Below are 19,821 nucleotides of genomic sequence, written 5' to 3'. Positions count from 1 at the left end.
GTCATCAGAAGAGATCAGTCACCATAAGAGATCAGTAACCAGACAACAGCAGTAATCAGATGAGAGCAGTAATCAAAAGAAAGCATTGACCAGAAGAGAGCAGTCACCAGAAGAGAGCAGTAACTAGAAGAGATCAGTCACCAGACGAGATCAGTAACTAGAAGAGAGCAGTAACCAGAAAACAGCAGTCATCAGACAAGTTAAGTAACCAGAAGAGAGTAGTCATCAGAAGAGAGCAGTCACTAGAAGAGATCAGTCACAAGAGGAGATCAGTCACCAATAGCAGTCACCGGAAAGGAGGCAATCATCAGAATAGAACAGTCATTAGGAGAGAGCAATAAGCAGAGAAAAGCAGTAATCACATGAGAGCTATCACCAGAAGTAGGCAGCCATTAGAATAAAGCATTTAACAGAAGAGAGCAGTCATCAAAAGAGAGCTATCACCAGAATAGAACAGTCATTAGGAGAGAGCAATAAGCAGAGGAAAGCAGTAATCACATGAGAGCTATCACCATAAGAGAGCAGTCACCAGAAGAGAGCAATCACCAGAATAAATCAGTCAGCAATAGAGATCAGTTATTAGAAGAGAGCAATAATTAGTAAAGAGAAATCACTAGAAGAGAGCAATCACCAGAAAAGAGTAGTCACCAAAAGATAGCAGTCACCAGAAGAGAGCAGTCACTAGAGGGGAACAGTCATTAGGAAAGAGCAATAGTCAGAGGAAAACAGTAATCACAGGAGAGCTATCACCAAAAGAGCTCAGTCATAGAAGAGAGTAGTCCCCAGAATAGAGCAGTCACCAGAAATAGAGCAATCACCAAAAGAGATGAGTCCCCAGAAGAAAGCAACCACCAGAAGAGAACAGCAGCCAGAATAGAGCAGATATCAGGAGAAAGAAGAATTCAGAGGAGAGCAATCACCAGAAGAGAGCAGTCATCAAAATAGAGCAGTCCCCAGAAGAGAGCAGTCCCTAGAAGAGAGCAATCACCAGAAGCGAGTAGTCCCCAGAAAAAAAGCAATCTTCCGAAAAGAGCAGTTATCAGAAAAGGGAAATCACCAAAAAAGAGCAGTCACCAGCAGAAAGCAGTAACCAGAAGTGAGCATTCCCCACTAGAGAGCAGTCACCAGAAGAGAGCTGTGACCAGAAGAGAGCAGTCACCAGTAGAGAGCAGCCATCAGAAGAGAGCAGTCACCAGTAGAAAACAGACACTAGAAGAGAACAGTCACTATTAGAGATTAGTCACCAGAGAGAGAGAGAGAGAGTGCAACCATCAGAAGAAGAGATGAGTAGGTCTGGTTCCCTGAGAACCAGACTCACCCAAACTTTGCAACCTGGGCAGGTATCCGAGTCCGCTCAGGTTTTCCCACCCGACTAGGATCCCAAAACGAGGCAAAACATCATCCTCCCACTATTGGATTCTCGCAGGTTTTGGATACTATAAAGGTACCCGGTCATTGGCGCCATTTCACTCTGGATTTGGAGAATGTACTGAGCAGAGGGGTGCTTTGCCTATCCAGGGGCTGCTGTGTCTGTCCAGGGCAGGGGCTACTGTGTCTATCCAACAGCAGTGGCTGCTGTGTCCATCCAGGGGTTGCTGTGTCCAACCAGGGCAGAAGGTGCTGTGTTCATCCAGGGGTTGCTGTGTCCATCCAGGGGCAGTGGCTGCTGTGTCCATCCAGGGGCTGCTGTAACTATCCAGGGCAGGGGCTGCTGCGTCCATCCAGGGATGGTCTGTCTATCAAAGGGTGCCCAGTGTAAAAAAAATAACAGCTAATAATATAATTTAAAAAAAATTATACATTTTTATTCATTTTTTTGTGCAATACCCGAGTGTACTATATTATTTTTTATTTTTTTTACTGTGACGCTGCCAGTCAGACCGCAGTGTAATATTCATATACATATTACAACACTATAAGTCATAGTGCATTATAATATTCATATACGTATTGTGACACTGTAAGTGGTAGCACAGTGTATTCATAAAAAATATTGTGGCACTGTAAGTTGAAATGCAGTGTTTTCATAAAAAATATTGTGGCAGTGTAATATTCAACATGTATTGTGACACTGTAAGTTGTAGTGCAATGTATTCATAAAAATATTGTGACACTGTAAGTGGTAGCGCAGTGTATTCATAGAAAATATTGTGACACTGTTAGTGGAAACGCAGTGTAATATTCAACATGTATTGTGACACTGTAAATGGAAACGCAGTGTTTTCATTTAAAATATTGCGACACTGTAAGTGAAAACGCAGTGTAATAGTCAACATGTATAGTGACACTGTAAGTGGTAGCGCAGTGTATTCATAAAAAATACTGTATTGTGACACTGTAAATGGTAGCACAGTGTATTCATAAAACATATTATGACACTGTAAGTGGAAACTCAGTGTATTCATACAAAATATTGTGGCACTGTAAGTAGAAATGCCGTTTAAATATTCTACATGTACATTATTGTCCTTTATTAACTTCACCAGGATCCAAGGGTTGTTAGGATGTTTCAATCAGAGCAATGCATTTTGGAGACTGTGGGCCTGATTCAGAGCCGGACGCTCTGACCAGAGCGCTCGCTCTGAATCAGTGCCCTCCTACCTGAAAATGGAGTGGCCTCCTGGCCGCTCGCATTGCTGTGGGTGACCACCCACAGCATATGCGAGCGGCCAAAAAGATGGTCCATCGGGCTTGCGACGAGATCCTGCGGTAGGGTCTCGGTGACCGCAAGCCCTGGAGTGATTTTGGCTCTATCAGAGCCAAAATCACTCCCACTGACATCACTAGTGATGTCAGTGGGGCCGGACCCAGACGGTAGGCGTTCCCATGGGACGTCTCCGTCTGGTAGCCATGCCCCCGGCACGCCCACCAAAGGGGGCGTGCTGTCAGTCACCATCGACAGCACGCCCCCTTTGGTGAGAGACCCGGAGCGCAAGTAGAAATGCGGTGTAAAATTCAACACATATTGTGACACTGTAAGTGGTAGCGCAGTGTATTCTTAAAAAGTATTGTCATACTATAAGTGGAAACTCAGTGTATTCATAAAAAATATTGTGACACTGTAAGTGGAAACACGGTGTTATATTCAACACATAATGTGCCACTGTAAGTGGTAGTGCAGTGTATTCAAAAAAATATTGTGACACTGTAAGTGAAAACACAGTGTAATAATCAACACATATTGTGAGTCACTGTAAGTGGTAGCACAGTGTATTCATAAAAAATATTGTGACACTGTAGGTCAGTGGTTGTCAAACTCGGTCCTCAGGACCCCACACAGTTCATGTTTTGCAGGTCACCTAGCAGCTGCACAGGTGTAGTCATTACTAACTGACACATTTTAAAAGATTCACAGGTGGAGCTAATTATTTCACTTGTGATTCTGTGAAGAGACCTGGAAAACATGCATTGTTTGGGGTCCTGAGGACTGAGTTTGAGAACCTGTGCTGTAGGTCATTGATACCACAGTTTAATATTCAAAATTGGTACAAATTGTCGTGTGTGCTGTACTCCACTTCATTCGTGTTTGTTGATATGGAGAACGATCAGTTGAGAGGAGAGCAGGAACCACATACTAGTGCTAAAGCTGCTAACAGTGCCACCAGTCATAACGATACTAGTGTGTCTACGTCATCTACTAAAGCTGATGCTCAAGGGCATATAGGGTTTAAGTCAGGGCATCTAAAATCAAAGAAGCAATCTTTTACAGTGGTAAAGAAAAAAACATCAAAGGGAAAGCTAGCTGCAGAAAGACATAAAATTGACAAAATGCCTTTCACTACATGAAGTGGCAAGGAAAGGTTAAGGCCTTGGCCTTTATTTAAGATTGGTAATTCTGCCTCTTATGATTATGTAAGCCCTTTTCACTGTAGACGTTTCAAAAAGGTACAGGAACCAACTGTGTGCTCAGATATGTCACAAATACTTAAGAAGAGTCTAAGTGTGTTGGCAGGTGCCTTGTGTGAGCCTGGCCTTTCCAAAACTGTACTCTCCAAAACTGGACTTGTGCGTCCTCTGCAATTGTGAGGATGAGCAGCGCAAGTCAACATGCTGACATAGAAATCAAGGATGCTTCTGTGGAAGTGGATGGGAAGGATATTTGTGTAGATGAAGCTAATAAAGGATGTTGATGATGAGGATGTTGTTTGTATAAATCAGGCACCAGTGGAAACAGTTGTTGCTCATGATAAGGGTAAGCCCTTTGTCATGCCTGGGCATGAGACAAAAAAATTATCTTCTTATGTGTGGAATAATATCTACCCAAATCCGGACAACAATTGCCAAGCCATCTGTACCCTTTGTCATACCAGAGTAAGTAGAGGTAGGGACTTTAACCATCTAGGAACACCCTCTCTGTTACATCATCAGCAGAACATCCATCAAAAGTGTTTGCAAAATTCAGAAACTTTGGTAAAAAAATTAACAACAAGCAGTCCAGCGTCAGCTAGCTCCCTTCTCTTTGCTAGATCAAAGCACCTGCCATCTTTACTAACAACACCTTCATCAACAATATCCCCAATTATGATCAGAACTAGTCCTGCATCCAATTTGATAAGGCTAACTCAGTCCTCCCTTATCCTAGATTCCTCAATATAATCCTTGAGCACTATGCCTGCTGCTGCTGGGAGTGGATCTTCATCCCAGAAGGGGGCCAGGAAGACTACTAGTAGTAGTCCAAAAAAACAATTGACTGTTAAACAATCCTTTGCAAGGGGGAGCAGGTATGACAGCAGTCACCCAATTGCACAGCGGATCACTGACACCATAACATCTATGCTGGTATTAGATGTGTGTCCGATATCTACCATTAGTGCAGTGGGTTTTAGACAGTTAATTGAGGTCCTGTGTCCCCACTACCAAATCCCATCTAGGTTCCACTTCACTAGATAAGCAATTCCCAGCCTGTACAGATGTTAAAAAACTTAATTAGTGTCCTCCAAAATGCCATTGAACCCACTGTCCACTTAACCACAAACATGTGGACAAGTGGAACAGGGCAAACACAAGATTACATGACTGTAACAGCCCACTGGGTAGGTGTATTGCCTTTAGTGGCACCAATAGCATCAGCATTTAAGAAAAAGCAGCTTATTTAGAGGTAGGCTACTCTGTGTATCACCGGTTTCACTAAGAGGCATACTGCTAACAACCTCTCAGAAAAAATCAGGGAAGTCAATGCAAAATGGCTTACCCTGCTTGGACTCTCCCCAGGTTTTGTGATTTCTGACAACACCACCAATATTGTGAGAGCATTACAGCTGGGTGAATTCCAACACATCCCATGTTTTGCTCACACTATTAACTTGCTGGTTCAAAATTTTGAAAAAAATGACAGTGCAGAAGATCTATTATTATTGTAGTTTGTATTACCGCCGGGCGCGTGGCCAGCGGTTCAAATCCTGACAGCAGAAGCCTGGCAGAGGTGAAGATCCCGATTCCTAATAAGATAAGTATAACTAACCCTGTTTTCCCCCCTAACCCTCCCTTACGTCTGCCAATCCCTAACCTCCCCCACAAGTGCCTAACCCTAACACCCCTCTAAGTGCCTAAACCTACCCCCCCTTTCCCGCTGGGACCCTAAGTCTCCTGCTGGGGTGCCTAACCCTAACCTCTCCCCAGGAGTGCCTAACCCTAACCCTTCCGGGGGGTGCCTAACCCTAAGTTCCCTCGAGTGCCCTAAAACCTAACCACACCCCCCCGCGGCTGTCCACACCAGGCTCCCAGCTTACCTTCGTTCGGTATGGCGGGCTTCAGGCTCCCGGCATAGGTCTAATGATAGGCGTCACAATTTCGACATCTGTCATTAGTACCTTGCTGGGATTAGACAGTCGTAAGCCAGCAGTCGCATTTAGACCATCGGCTTCCTGATTACATTGCGCTCTCCGTGGCCCGCAAAATTTCTGGTCATTTTCGCCATTCAGCAGGTGGATGTAGAAGATTGCAGTACCTGCAAGAATGTTGAAGTTACCCTGTCACCAGCTGAAACAAGAGGTAGGTACGAGGTGGAACTCCACCCTTTATATGCTTTAGTGCTTGAAGAAACAGCAAAAAGCTATCCAAAGCTACACAATGAATAATGACATAGGAATATGAGTGGGAATGTACCTTACTCAAACTCAGTATATAGCTTTGATTGGACCCTGTATTCCTTAAGTTACAGCCAGCCCTTCACTCCATGCCGGTGATATTGTCTGACATGCTATGTTTGTTGGTTTGCTCTTAGAAGCATGAGTTCTAGCGGGTTTCCTAGTTCTGCAGTTCTGGTGTCCTATACCTGCTAGTTTAATATGTATCTGCCAGTGTGTTTTCCAGCCATGTATCTATCTGTCTATGTCCTCACAGTTTGGACTCTCCAAAGCAGTTACTCTGCAGTTGCAGTTTATCTCACTGCTGCCCAAGACATCTCCATACCACAGCCTTAACATCTATTGGCTCTCATGCCGCATCTCGGCGGTCATAGCCGCACCTTGGCCCACAAGGCCACATCACAGCTTGTACATCTATTGGCTCTCAAGCTGCATCTCGGCGGTCATAGCCGCATCTCGGCCTGAAAGGCTGCATCACAGCCTGTACATCGATCGGCTCTCAAGCTGCATCTCGGCAGTAATAGCCGCACTTTGGCCTGCAAGGCCACATTACAGCCTGTACATCTATTGCCTCTCAAGCTACGTATCAGCGGTCATAGCCACACCTTGGCCCGCAAGGCCGTATCACAGCTTGTACATCTATCGGCTTTCAAGCTGCATCTCGGCTATCATACCGCACCTCAGCCCGCAAGGCCGCATCACAGCCTGTACATCTATTGCCTATCAAGCTACATATCGGCGGTCATAGTCGCACCTTTGCCCGCAAGGCCACATCACAGCTTGTACATCTATCGGCTCTCAAGCTGCATCTCGGCAGTCATAGCCGCACTTTGGCCTGCAAGGCCACATCACAGCCTGTACATCTATCGGCTCTCAAGCTGCATCTCGGTGGTCATAGCTGCACCGTGGCCCGCAAGGCCGCATCACAGCCTGTACATCTATTGGTTCTAAAGCCGCATCTCGGCGGTCATAGCCACACCTTGGCCTGCAAGGCCGCATCACAGGCTGTACATCTATCGGCTCTCAAGCCGCATCTCGGTGGTCATAGCCACACCTCAGCCCGCAAGGCTGCATCACAGCCTGTACATCTATCAGCTCTCAAGCTGCATCTCGGCAGTCATAGCCGCTCTTTGCCCTCAAGGCCGCATCACAGCTTGTACATCTATCGGCTATCAAGCTGCATCTCGGCTGCCATACCGCACCTCGGCCTGCAAGGCCGCATCACAGCCTGTACATCTATCAGCTCTCAAGCTGCATCTCGGCAGTCATAGCCGCACTTTGGCCCGCAAGGCCACATTACAGCCTGTACATCTATCGCCTCCCAAGCTACATATCGGCGGTCATAGCTGCACCTGGGCCCGCAAGGCCGCATCACAGCCTGTACATCTATTGGTTCTCAAGCCGCATCTCGGCGGTCATAGCCACACCTCGGCCTGCAAGGCCGCATCACAGGCTGTACATCTATTGGCTCTCAAGCCGCATCTCGGTGGTCATAGCCACACCTCAGCCCGCAAGGCCGCATCACAGCCTGTACAACTATTGGTTCTCAAGCCGCATGTCTGCGGTCATAGCCACACCTTGGCCTGCAAGGCTGCATCACAGGCTGTACATCTATCGCCTCTCAAGCTACATATCGGCGGTCATAGCCGCACCTTTGCCCGCAAGGCCGCATCACAGCTTGTACATCTATCGGCTATCAAGCTGCATCTCGGCTGCCATACTGCACCTCGGCCTGCAAGGCCGCATCCCAGCCTGTACGTCTATTGGCTCTGAAGCTGCATCTCGGCGGTCATAGCTGCACCTTGGCCCGCAAGGCCGCGTAACAGCCTGTACATCTATTGGTTCTCAAGCCGCATCTCGGCGGTCATAGCCGCACCTTGGCCTGCAAGGCCGCATCACAGGCTGTACATCTATTGACTCTCAAGCCGCATCTCGGTGGTCATAGCCACACCTCAGCCCGCAAGACTGCATCACAGCCTGTACATCTATCAGCTCTCAAGCTGCATCTCGGCAGTCATAGCCGCACTTTGGCCCACAAGGCCACATTACAGCCTGTACATCTATCGCCTCTCAAGCTACATATCGGCTGTCATAGCGGCAGCTTTGCCCGCAAGGCCACATCACATCTTGTACATCTATCGGCTCTCAAGCTGCATCTCGGCTGCCATACCGCACCTCGGACCGGCAAAGGCCGCATCATAGCCTGTACATCTATCGGCTCTCAAGCTGCATCTCGGCGGTCATAGCTGCATCTCGACCCGCAAGGCTGCATCACAGCCTGTACATCTATCAGCTCTCAAGCCACATATCAGCAGTCATAGCCGCACCTCGGCCCGCAAGGCTGCATCACAGTATATACATCTATCGACTCTCAAGCCACACTTCGGCTCTCAAAGCTGCACCACGGCTCTCAAGGCCAGTCATACCTCGGCCCTGAAAGCCGCATCTTATACCTTGTCCTTGTTTGTGTTTGTATATCTCGTTTATGTCTGTTATTGGCCTGTCTTCTGCTTGTCAGTTATCTTGCCTGTTTAGTCTATGTTTCTTATTTGCCACTCCTGTCTGGTTTAGTTCTGTCTAAATCCTGCAATAACACAGTTGAGGTTACTCCTGCTGCGCAGCTTGTAATGTTTGTCACCTCGCTCCTTGTCTAAACAACCCAGCTGCACCATAAGTCCCAAGACATTCCTGAGATCTTGTCATCTGTCGCTGCTTGAGTATTGAGTCCATATCATCAGTTCCTGTACCATTCACTCGCAGTCGCACTCCAGTTAGTACCAGTAGTGGAAGGACTGCCACTCTTTATCTCTGTCATGTTCTTGGTCAGTAGTCCTGCGGTCTCTCATCGGTTGTGAAAGCCTCTACTGATGAAGTATTAATACTTAAGTATTCATGTGTAAGTAAATAACTAAGGGAACAATGAGTGGCTGTTATTGGTGGAAGATACTCTCCCTGGCTCTAGAGGTCTTACACAACCATGCGAGAACCCTAACAGGTTTAAGTCATATGTCATGTCTTTCTTCCCAACAGACACAGATCTGAAGAGATGCAAAGAGCTGTTGGTAAGCAAATCATCATCACAAGCGGCACGTGATGCAGCGATGGCTCCTCCTTCATTTTCTCCAGCAAGTACGGCTGCCAGAAAAAAACTAAACTTTCTCAAAAAACCCACTGGTGATGCAGATGAGTCAAGTTTTGACATCTGGTTGGGTCTTAAAGAATTGCTTACCATTAATAAGATCTCTACCATGACTCCATCTGATACGGTCACCGTTCAAAGAATGGTTGTTGACTACTTTAATGATAGCATCAAAATAGGCATGTCAGACAGTCCAATTGTGTACTTGCAGGAAAAAAAGGCAATTTGGAGGCCCTCACACAAACTGGCTTTGCTTTACATGAGCTGTAAACCCTCCAGTGTGTACTTATAAAGAGTTTTTAGTACAGCCGGGAACTTTGTCAGCGATCGGCGTAGGAGGCTACTTCCTCAAAATGTGGAAAAGATGATGTTCATCAGAATGAACTACAAATTCCATGAGGAAGACCTTTAATGCCAATTACATCCAAAAATTAAAGAGGCACCTGAAGCAGTAATGGTGGATTCCAGCAGGGACAAATTAATATTGTGTGAAGATGATGTACACACTGATGAGGGCGAGAAATCACAACATCTTGGTCCAAACAAACCAATCACTTCAGCCACAATTGGCAGTCCCTGTCACTGAAGGGATTGGTTTGTTAAACTGTGAATGTCTTGTTTCTTATATACAACATAAGGGTGGGTGGAAGGACGCAAGGACATTTCCATCTTGCACCTCTTTACTTTGCATTATGTGCTGTTTGGGGCATTGCTGCCTGACATTTTTAATTTTATAGTTTACTAAATTGCCATCCTGTCTGCCACTGCAGTGCCATTCTCTTTCCTAGATGTACCATGTTGGAAGTTGAACTGCCACAGCAACTGAAGTCTACGACATGCGGTTCTGAATGCCAAAAATGTTCAGAAATGTTTATGGCCACAGAAAGCATCTCCTGCTTGCCCCTTTTATTTCTAAGAATATTCTGAACCACCAAGCTGATTTTGTAGGCAAAACATGGGTCATATTGTTCACCCAGGCTCTCAATATTGTGAACTGTGAGGTGGTCAAAATTGACTGGAAATGTGTGGAAATTAATATTATTGAAGTTAATAATACTGTAGGAACAAAAAAGACCAAATTATGTGATTTTAGCAGTTTTTATTACATTTTGGAAAAAAAATACTGATCCAAAACCAAAACAAGCAAATGCGGTTTTGGCAAAACCAAATCCAGATCCAAAACACGCAGGAGATACAGATCCAAAACCAAACCATGGGGGTCGGTGCACATCTCTAATCAGAAGAGAGCAGTCACCAGAAGAGATCAGTCACCAGAAGAGATCAGTCATCAGAAGAGAGCAGTCAGCAGTAGAGAGCAATCACCAGTAGAGAGTAGTCACCATAAGAGATCAGTCATCAGAAGAGAGCAGTCAAGAGTAGAGAGCAGTCACCAGTAGAGAGCAGTCACCAGTAGAGCTCAGTCACCAGAAGAGATCAGTCATTAGAAAAGAGTAGTCAGTAGTCACCAGTAGAGAGCAGTCACCAGAAGAGCGCAGTCACCAGAAGAGCACAGTCACCAGTAGAGAGCAGTCATCAGTAGAGATCAGTCATCAGTAGAGAGCAGTCACCAGAAGAGAGCAGTCACCAGAAGAGATCAGTCATCAGAAGAGAGCAGTCACCAGTAGAGAGCAATCACCAGAAGAGAGCAGTCACCAGTAGAGAGTAGTCACCATAAGAGAACAGTCACCAGAAGAGATCAGTCATCAGATGAGAGCAGTCACCAGTAGAGAGCAATCTCCAGTAGAGAGCAGTCACCAGAAGAGATCAGTCACCAGAAAAGATCAGTCATCAGAAGAGAGCAGTCACCAGTAGAGAGCAGTCACCAGAAGAGAGCAGTCACCAGAAGAGAGTAGTCAGTTGTCACCAGTAGAGAGCAGTCACCAGAAGAGAGCAGTCACCAGTAGAGAGCAGTCACCAAAAGAGAGCAGTCACCAGAAGAGAGCAGTCACCAAAAGAGAGCAGTCACCAGAAGAGAGCAGTCACCAGTAGAGAGCAGTCACCAAAAGAGAGCAGTCACCAGTAGAGAGCAGTCACCAAAAGAGAGCAGTCACCAGAAGAGAGCAGTCACCAGAAGAGAGCTCTCTTAGAAACTGCATATGTTAAAAAATCCCAAAACACGTCCAGTTTCACAACTAGTATCCATTAGACAATCTGGTGATTATAACCAGTAAATTGTTTATAATTTTATTTTCCTGGTGTCAGTAAAGTCGAAACTGCACTGAGGGCCGGATTCAATTAGCCGCAAAAAGTCGAGTCGCGATGTTTACGCCGCCTTTGCCTATTTTTAGGCGACACTTTTCCCTGCACGCTCCTGCTTATCAATTCCAAAAGACGCAAAAAGGCAAACAGGCCAAATCGGCAAATAGCGAAACTGGCGAAAAGTCACTAAGATTTTGGGGAAATCAGTCTGTACCCCAGAGAAAGCTGCACTAACACTAGAAATGAATATAGAAGTGTACTAATAGCCCGAATAAAAGTGTTTTGTATTCTTAAAGTGTCAGAATTGGCTGTTACTGTATAAGCTTATTTGCAGAAGTGCTGAAAAATTAAAGATAGCTATATCTTTTGGGAAAAATAAGTACAGAGGTCAAATTTGGGGTACATGAAAATGGGTGCTAGCATATTTTGATGTCTCTAAAGTGAAGATTTAAAAAATCTTAAAAATACACCTGCTGCAGCCTCGTGCAATCCCAAAAACACCTGTCCCATTCATATAGCCCCCCCAAAGTACCAGGCCCCCCACTTTTTACCCATTTTCCAACACGTTTTAAATTTTTCTTAAAAAATTTAAGTTTTTTTAACTGATTAGTCTTTAGGGGGGGGGGGGGGGGGTCCAAAGGGTTCTGAACAAATCCCCACATTTGAACCCCAAAATAGAGATTTTGCACTTCCAATTCACCTATTCATGGAGAAAACTTTTCCCGTTTTTTTCCGCTTAGTCGAAAACTCCAGGAAATGAATATGGAGATAAGTTGAAAGCAGGGGAAAAGTCCAAATCGGCAAAAACTTTTCGCCAAACCGGACTTTTCTCCCCTAAATTAATACGACCCTTAATGTAATGTGAGACAAATACAGTCAGGTGCATAAATATTGGGACATTGACAGAATTTTCATATTTTGGCCTCTATTCACCACCACAATGGCTTCGAAATGAAACAAACAAGATGTGCTTTAACTGCAGACTTTCAGATTTAATTTGAGGGTAATTACATCCAAATCAGGTGAACGGTGTAGGAATTACAACGGTTTCTATATGTGCCTCCCACTTTTTAAGGGGCCAAAAGTAATGGGACAAACTAAACAATCCTAAATCTAACTTTCACTTTTTAATACTTTGTTGCATGTCGTTTGCAGGCAATTACAGCCTGAAGTCTGGAACACATAGACATCACCAGACGCTAGATTTCATCCCTGGTGATGCTCTGCCAGGCCTCTACTGCAAATGTCTTCAGTTCCTGCTTGTTCTTGGGGCATTTTCCCTTCAGTTTTGTCTTCATCAAGTGAAATGCATGCTGAATCAGATTCAGGTTAGGGGATTGACTTGGCCATTGCATAACATTCCACTTTTTAGCCTTAAAAAACTCTTTGGTTGCTTTTGCAGTATGCTTCGGGTCATTGTCCATATGCACTGTGAAGCGCCGTCCAATGAGTTCTGAAGCATTTGACTGAATATGAGCATATAATACTGCCCGAAACACTTCAGAATTCATTCTGCTGCTTTTGTCAGCAGTCACATCATCAATAAATACAAGGGAACCAGTTCCATTGGCAGCCGTACATGCCCACGCCATGACACTACCACCACCATGCTTCACTGATGAGGTGGTATGTTTTGGATCATGAGCAGTTCCTTTCCTTCTCCATACTCTTCTCTTCCCATCACTCTGGTACAAGATCATCTTTGTCTCATCTGTCCATAGGATGTTGTTCTAGAACTGTAATGGCTTTTTTAGATGTTGTTTGGCAAACTCTAATCTGGTCTTCCTGTTTTTGTGGCTCACTAATGTTTTACATCTTGTTGTGAACCCTCTATATTCACTCTTGTGAAGTCTTCTCTTGATTGTTGACTTTGACACATATACACCTACCTCCTGGAGAGTGTTCTTGATTTGGCCAATTTATCGAAATAATTCTTCTGTCATCCACCACAGTTGTTTTCCGTGGTCTTCCGGGTCTTTTGGTGTTGCTGAGCTCTCCGGTGTGTTCTTTCTTTTTAAGAATGTTCCAAACAGTTGATATGGCCACACCTAATGTTTTTGCTATCTCTGATGAGTTTGTTTTGATTTTTCAGCCTAATGATGGCTTGCTTCACTGATAGTGACAGCTCTTTGGATTTCATATTGAGAGTCGACAGCAACTGATTCCAAATGCAAATGTCACACCTAGAATCAACTCCAGACCTTTTACCTGCTTAATTGATAATGAAATAACGAGGGAATAGCCCACACCTGTCTATGAAATAGCTTTTGAGTTGATAGTCCCATTACTTTTGGCCCCTTAAAAAGTGGGAGGCACATATAGAAACCGTTGTAATTCCTACACCGTTCACCTGATTTGGATGTAATTACCCTCAAATTAAATCTGAAAGTCTGCAGTTAAAGCACATCTTGTTTGTTTCTTTTCAAAACCATTGTGGTGGTGAATAGTGGCCAAAATATGAAAATTCTGTCAATGTCCCAATATTTATGCACCTGACTGTATATGATCTTGGCAGCTGAGAGTCATACATCATCTAAACCACAGGTTCTCAAACTCGGTCATCAGGACCCCAAACAGTACATGTTTTCCGGGTCTCCTCACAGAATCACAAGTGAAATAATTATCTCCACCTGTAGATGTTTTAAAATGTGTCAGTGACTAATGAATACACCTGTGCACCTGCTGGGTGACCTGGAAAATGTGGCCTGTGTGGGGTCCTGAGGAGCAAGGTGCTCATTCAGAGCCTCTCGCAAGCAGCCGCAAATGCTCATTCGCGGCCGATGGTGAGCGACCGCGCATGCGTACGCTTCATTCTGCACGTGCACGAACTACTCGGAGCGATTGGAATCCATTCGCTCGCCCAGCAAAGACAGCCCAGTGTAATGAGTGACAGGAGAGGCTGTTTGTGGGTGTTAGCAAGGGCTGGACACTAATAATGGGGGAGTGGAGGTGTGAACGCAGGCGTACCTGAGTGTTTAAATGCCATTTCAGAGGCGTGCATAATTAACAGGCAGAGTCATAGTACATGTCACCTGCCTGTTATTTACACTGAAGTCCTCGCAGTGCTTGCGGTAAAGTAAGGCAACCACAAGCGCTGCGAGCCCTTCCGATGGTCCCCGATGTACCAATGTTTAAAGACACAATTTCTGGAGATGACGTGTGCTAGTGGGTTTCTCTCCATATGCTAATGGGCGTCTATAGATACAAAGTGATCGCTTGCCGACCCAAAGCGGGCGTGCCTATGCCTTTCCGAGTGAGCACCTGCCATGCCATCAATTAGGCGAATTTGTATACGCTGTGTAGGAGCAATCGCGTCTAGCGAGCGGCTCTGAATCATGGGCCTAATTCAGACCCGAACGCTAAGTTGCACTCGCTCGCTCTGAGCGATGGTCGCGCATCTGCATATGCATATAAGTTGCAGCGCGCGTGTGCAAACTAGTATGAGCGATCGGATTTTGTTCGCTCACCCTGAAAATGCTGCCCAGTGGAATGAGAGACAGATAGCGCCGTTTGTGGGTGGTAACAGGGGAAGGTGCTTGTGAACGGGGGAATGGTGCTGCGAACGCAGGCGTGTCTGACCGTCAGAATGGAGTTTAATGGGTGTGCATAATTAGCAAAGTAGTGTCATTGAACACGCCACTTGGTTGTTTCTTTACCCTGAACTGATCGCAGTGCTTGCAGAGAGTAAGGTCTACCTCAAGCACTGCGGGCAGCTCCAATGGTTCTCAATGTTACCGATTAATCCTTCAAATACCGAAGATGACGTGTGTTGCGAGTGGCAAGGGGGCGTCTTTATACACTAGCGAGCGCTTATTGCCGGGGCTCGCAAAGACGTAGAGGGCGTCTTTGCGAGATACAGTGCGAGCGCTTAAATTAAATATCTGGCTCCTTTTTGCCAGCGAGCGGCCGCAATTTGCGAGCGGGACTGAATCAGGCCCCAGATCCCAAGTCTGATAACCACTGATCTGAACATATCCAGTTCTACAGCTTAATAAGAGGCTGTCCATGGTGCTGAATGTTGCCTATCCGACTCACAGTCATACTGAAGCTTTCCGCCTTCTCCACTACCAGGAAGTTTTCTTGGGTTATAAAAGTCAAATAAAATAAAAGCTGGATAGTTTTTTTCAGTAGTTGAGAATTTAACCGGTCTTTAAAAAAACAATCTGAAAACTCTGTGCTTACATTCACAAACTCAGCTGCAGATCACACAGAACATTGTCCATGACATTCAGGATTTCAGCCTCATCTGTAAAGGTCAAGTGGATGTTTGTGCTGAGATTTGATAGCACTCCAATACTTTTCTGCCCTGCTTGTGTATCTCACTGACATCTCTGTCAGTTCTCTCCCTGCCGCTCTGGCTGTGAGTCAGAATCGTACTAATTAGGTGATAGATAGTTCCTGTAATGTGGTTAACAAATTTCATGCAGACCAAGAATTGCAGAGGAAAAGGCTGATTCGCAGCTGCGCGAAATTCCAGTGACGCAATTTCTGAGATCTGCTCTACATTCGTTGTTCTGCTAGTCTGCATCACGGGCCTCATGTACAGTTGGATGAACTGAAGGTTTTTGTGACTTCATGACTTTTGCAAAATTACAACTCAATAAGCTCGGAGACGCAGTTTGGGTGAGGACCCATGCAGAAGATGGGGCGGAGGGGAAGGATGGAGTGCAGCATGTTTTATATGTGTTAATATATATATATATATATATATATATATATATATTAGTGGTGTGCACCGGCCACTTTTCGTGTTTTGTGTTTTGGTTTTGGATCTGGATCTTTCTTCGTGTTTTGGATTTGGATTGGTTTTGCCAAAACCACCCTTCCGTGTTTTGGGTTCTAGGTTTTGTGTTTTGGATCTGTATTTTTTTGAAAAAAGCATAAAAACAGCTAAAATCACAGAATTTGTGGGTTTTTCTGTTCCTATGCTATTAATAACCTCAATAACCTTAATTTCCACTCATTTCCAGTCTATTCTGAACACCTCACACCTCACACCTCACAATAGTGTTTTTATGTCCAAAAGGTTGCACCGAGGTAGCTGGATGACTATGCTAAGCAACACGAGTGGGCAGCACAAACACGTGGCCCATCTAGGAGTGACATTGCAGTGGCAGACAGGATGGCAGTTTGAAAAACTAGGCCCCAAACTGTACATAATGCAAAGAAAAAAAAGAGGTGCAAGATGGAATTGTCCTTGGGCCCTCCCACCCACCCTTATGTTGTATAAACAGGACATGCACACTTTAGCAAACTAATCATTTCAGCGCCAGGGTCTGCCACACGACTGTGGCTGAAATGATTGGTTCGTTTGGGCCCCCACAAAACAAGCTGGCAATTAATCAAACCCTGCACAAACTGGCTCTACGGAGGCAAAATGTCGTCCTCATCCTCCTCATCCACCGATTCCTCACCCTCTTCAGTGTTTTGTACATCCTCATCCTGACAGAGTATTAATTCGTCCCCGCTGGAATCCACCACCACAGGTCCCTCTGTACATTCTGGAGGCTGGTCTCCCTGGAAGAGTTGATAATTCATTTTTATGAACATCATCTTCTCCACATTTTGCTGAACATCATCTTCTCTACGCCTTTCTCTGACAAGGTTCCCGGCTGCACTAAACACTCTTTCGGAGTACACACTGGAGGGGGGGCAAATCAGGTAAAATAGAACCAGTTTGTACAGGGGCCTCCAAATTGCCTCTTTTTCCTGCCAGTACAGGTACGGACTGTCAGACATGCCTACTTGGATGCTGTCACCGATGTAATCCTCCACCATTCTGTCAGTGGTGACAGTATCATATGCAGTGACAGTAGACATGTCAGAAATTGTTGCCAGGTCCTTCAGTCCCGACCAGATGTCCAAACTTGGTCCTGCCTGCCCTGTATCACCGCCAGCGGGTTGCTTAGGATACCTAAGTTTTTTCCTGGCAGCCCCAGTTGCGGGAGAAAATGAAGAAGGAGCTTTTGAAGTGTCACGTTCCGCTTCAGCTGACAGTGTTTTCACCAGCAGGTCTTTGCACCTCTGCAGGCTTGTGTCGGCCAGAAAAAGAGACACCACATAGGTTTTAAACCTAGGATCGAGCACAGTGGCCAAAATGTAGTGGTCTGATTTTAACAGATTGACCACCCTGGAATCCTGGCAAAGCGAATGAAGGGCTTCATCCACAAGTCCCACATGCCGAGCGGAATCGCTCCGTCAGCTCCTCCTTCACTTTCTCCAGCTGCTTCTGCAAAAGCCTGATGAGGGGAATGACCTGATTCAAGCTGGCAGTGTCTGAACTGACTTCACGTGTGGCAAGTTCGAAGGGCTGGAGAACCTTGCACAATATGGAAATCATTCTCCACCGCGATTGAATGGCGAAAGTGGCCAGAATTTTTTTGGGCCACCCAAAGCATCTCCTGCACGCCCCTGTTGCTTTTCAGAAAACTCTGCACCTCCAAGTTTATTGTGTGAGCAAAACATGGGACATGCTGGAATTTGCCCAGATGTAATGTCCGCACAATATTGGTGGTATTGTCAGATATCACAAATCCCCAGGAGAGTCTAAGTGGGGTAAGCCACTGGGCGATGATTTCACTCAGTTTCTCTAAGAGGTTGTCGGCGGTGTGCCTCTTACTGAAACCGGTGATACACAGCGTAGCCTGCCTTGGAACGAGCTGGCGTTTCTGAGATACTGCTACTGGTGATGCTGCTGTTATTGCTGCATAAGGTGATACATCTACCCAGTGGGCTGTCACAGTCATATAGTCCTTAGTCTGCCCTGTTCCACTTGTCCACATGTCCGTGGTTAAGTGGACATTGGGTACAACCGCATTTTTCAGGACACTGAAGACACTTTTTCTGACGGTATCGCCTGCCTAGTGAAGTGGAATCTAGACGGGATTTGGAACCGGGGACACACTTCCTCCATCAATTGTCTAAATCCCACTGCACCAATGGCGGATACCGGACGCACGTCTAACACCAACATAGCAGTCAAGGCCTCAGTTATACGTTTTGCTTCAGGATGACTGCTGTCGTACTTCATCCTCCTCGCTAAGGACTGTTGGAGGGTCAATTGTTTACTAAAAGTAGTGGTGTTCCTACTTCCTCTCTGGGATGATGAACGACTCCCAGCAGCAGCAACAGCAGCAGCGGCAGCAGTAGGCATAGCAATGCAGGATCCTCCGGAGGAATCCCGGATGGGAGAGTCAGTCATGCCAGTGACAAGGCCTGCAGGACTACTTCCGATCCTGACTAAGGAGGAAATTGACGAGGAGGGAGTTGACGGTGTGGTTTGCAGGCGCTTGGATACAACAGGACAACGGGATTTAGGTGTCCCTGGACTGCTTACGGTCTTAACCAAAGTTTCTGAACTTGACAGTAACTTTTTATGAAAGCGCTGCAGGTGCCGTATAAGGGAGGATATTCCTAGGTGGTTAACGTCCCGACCCCTACTTATTTCACCTTTACATATGGTACATATGGCAAGACAGTTGTTGCCCGGATTTGGATAGAAATATTGCCAGACCAAAGAGGTGGAATGTTTGGTCTTCTGCCCAGGCATGACCATGATGGGCTTTTTCATCCCACGGACAACAACTGTCTCCCCCGGAGCCTGATTTAAACAAACCACATCACTATCAGAATCCTCCTCGCCATCTTCCTCCTCAGCGCCAGCTACACCAGTATCCTCATCCTGTTGTACTTCAACAGTGACATCTTCAATTTGCATATCAGCAAGTGGACTGTGGGTGCTCCTTTCAGCACTTGCAGGGGGCATACAAATGGTGGAAAGAGCCACCTCTTCCTGTCTAGTGCTGAGAAGGTCAGGCATCGCAACCGCCACCACACTTGGACTCTCCTTGGGGATTTGTGATATCTTCTTAGAACGCACAGTTCTTCACTGTGCTTTTGCCAGCTTAACTCGTTTGATTTTTTAGTGGGAGGAGGGCTTCCATCGTCATGTGAAGCTGAACAACTAGTCATGAACACAGGGAAAGACCTTAGCCGTTCCTTGCCACTCCGTGTCGTAAATGGCATATTAGCAAGTTTACGTTTCTCCTCAGATGATTTAAATGTTTTTTTTAAGGTCATTTTCCTGAACTTTGTCATTTGGGATTGTATGTGCCCTCTACTATGACATTGGGCATTGGCCTTGGCAGACAACATTGATGGCATGTTATCGTCTATGTCATGACTAGTGGCAGCAGCTTCAGCACTAGGAGGAAGTGGTTCTTGATCTTTCCCTATTTTATTTTTATCGGAGAAAGTTTGGTCCTTCATTTATGTTATATTGATATATATACGTGCGGCTAAGGTGCAAACAAACACAGAAAATAATTATTTATTTTTGTTGGAGACTAGTGCACTTTGTGGGTTATACCACCCTTTAAGAAATGAGCCAGCCAGCTC

Source organism: Taudactylus pleione, unplaced genomic scaffold (assembly GCF_031769625.1).
Source record: "Taudactylus pleione unplaced genomic scaffold, aTauple2 ptg000695l, whole genome shotgun sequence".
NCBI lineage: Eukaryota > Metazoa > Chordata > Amphibia > Anura > Myobatrachidae > Taudactylus > Taudactylus pleione.
This window is presented reverse-complemented; position numbering follows the sequence as displayed.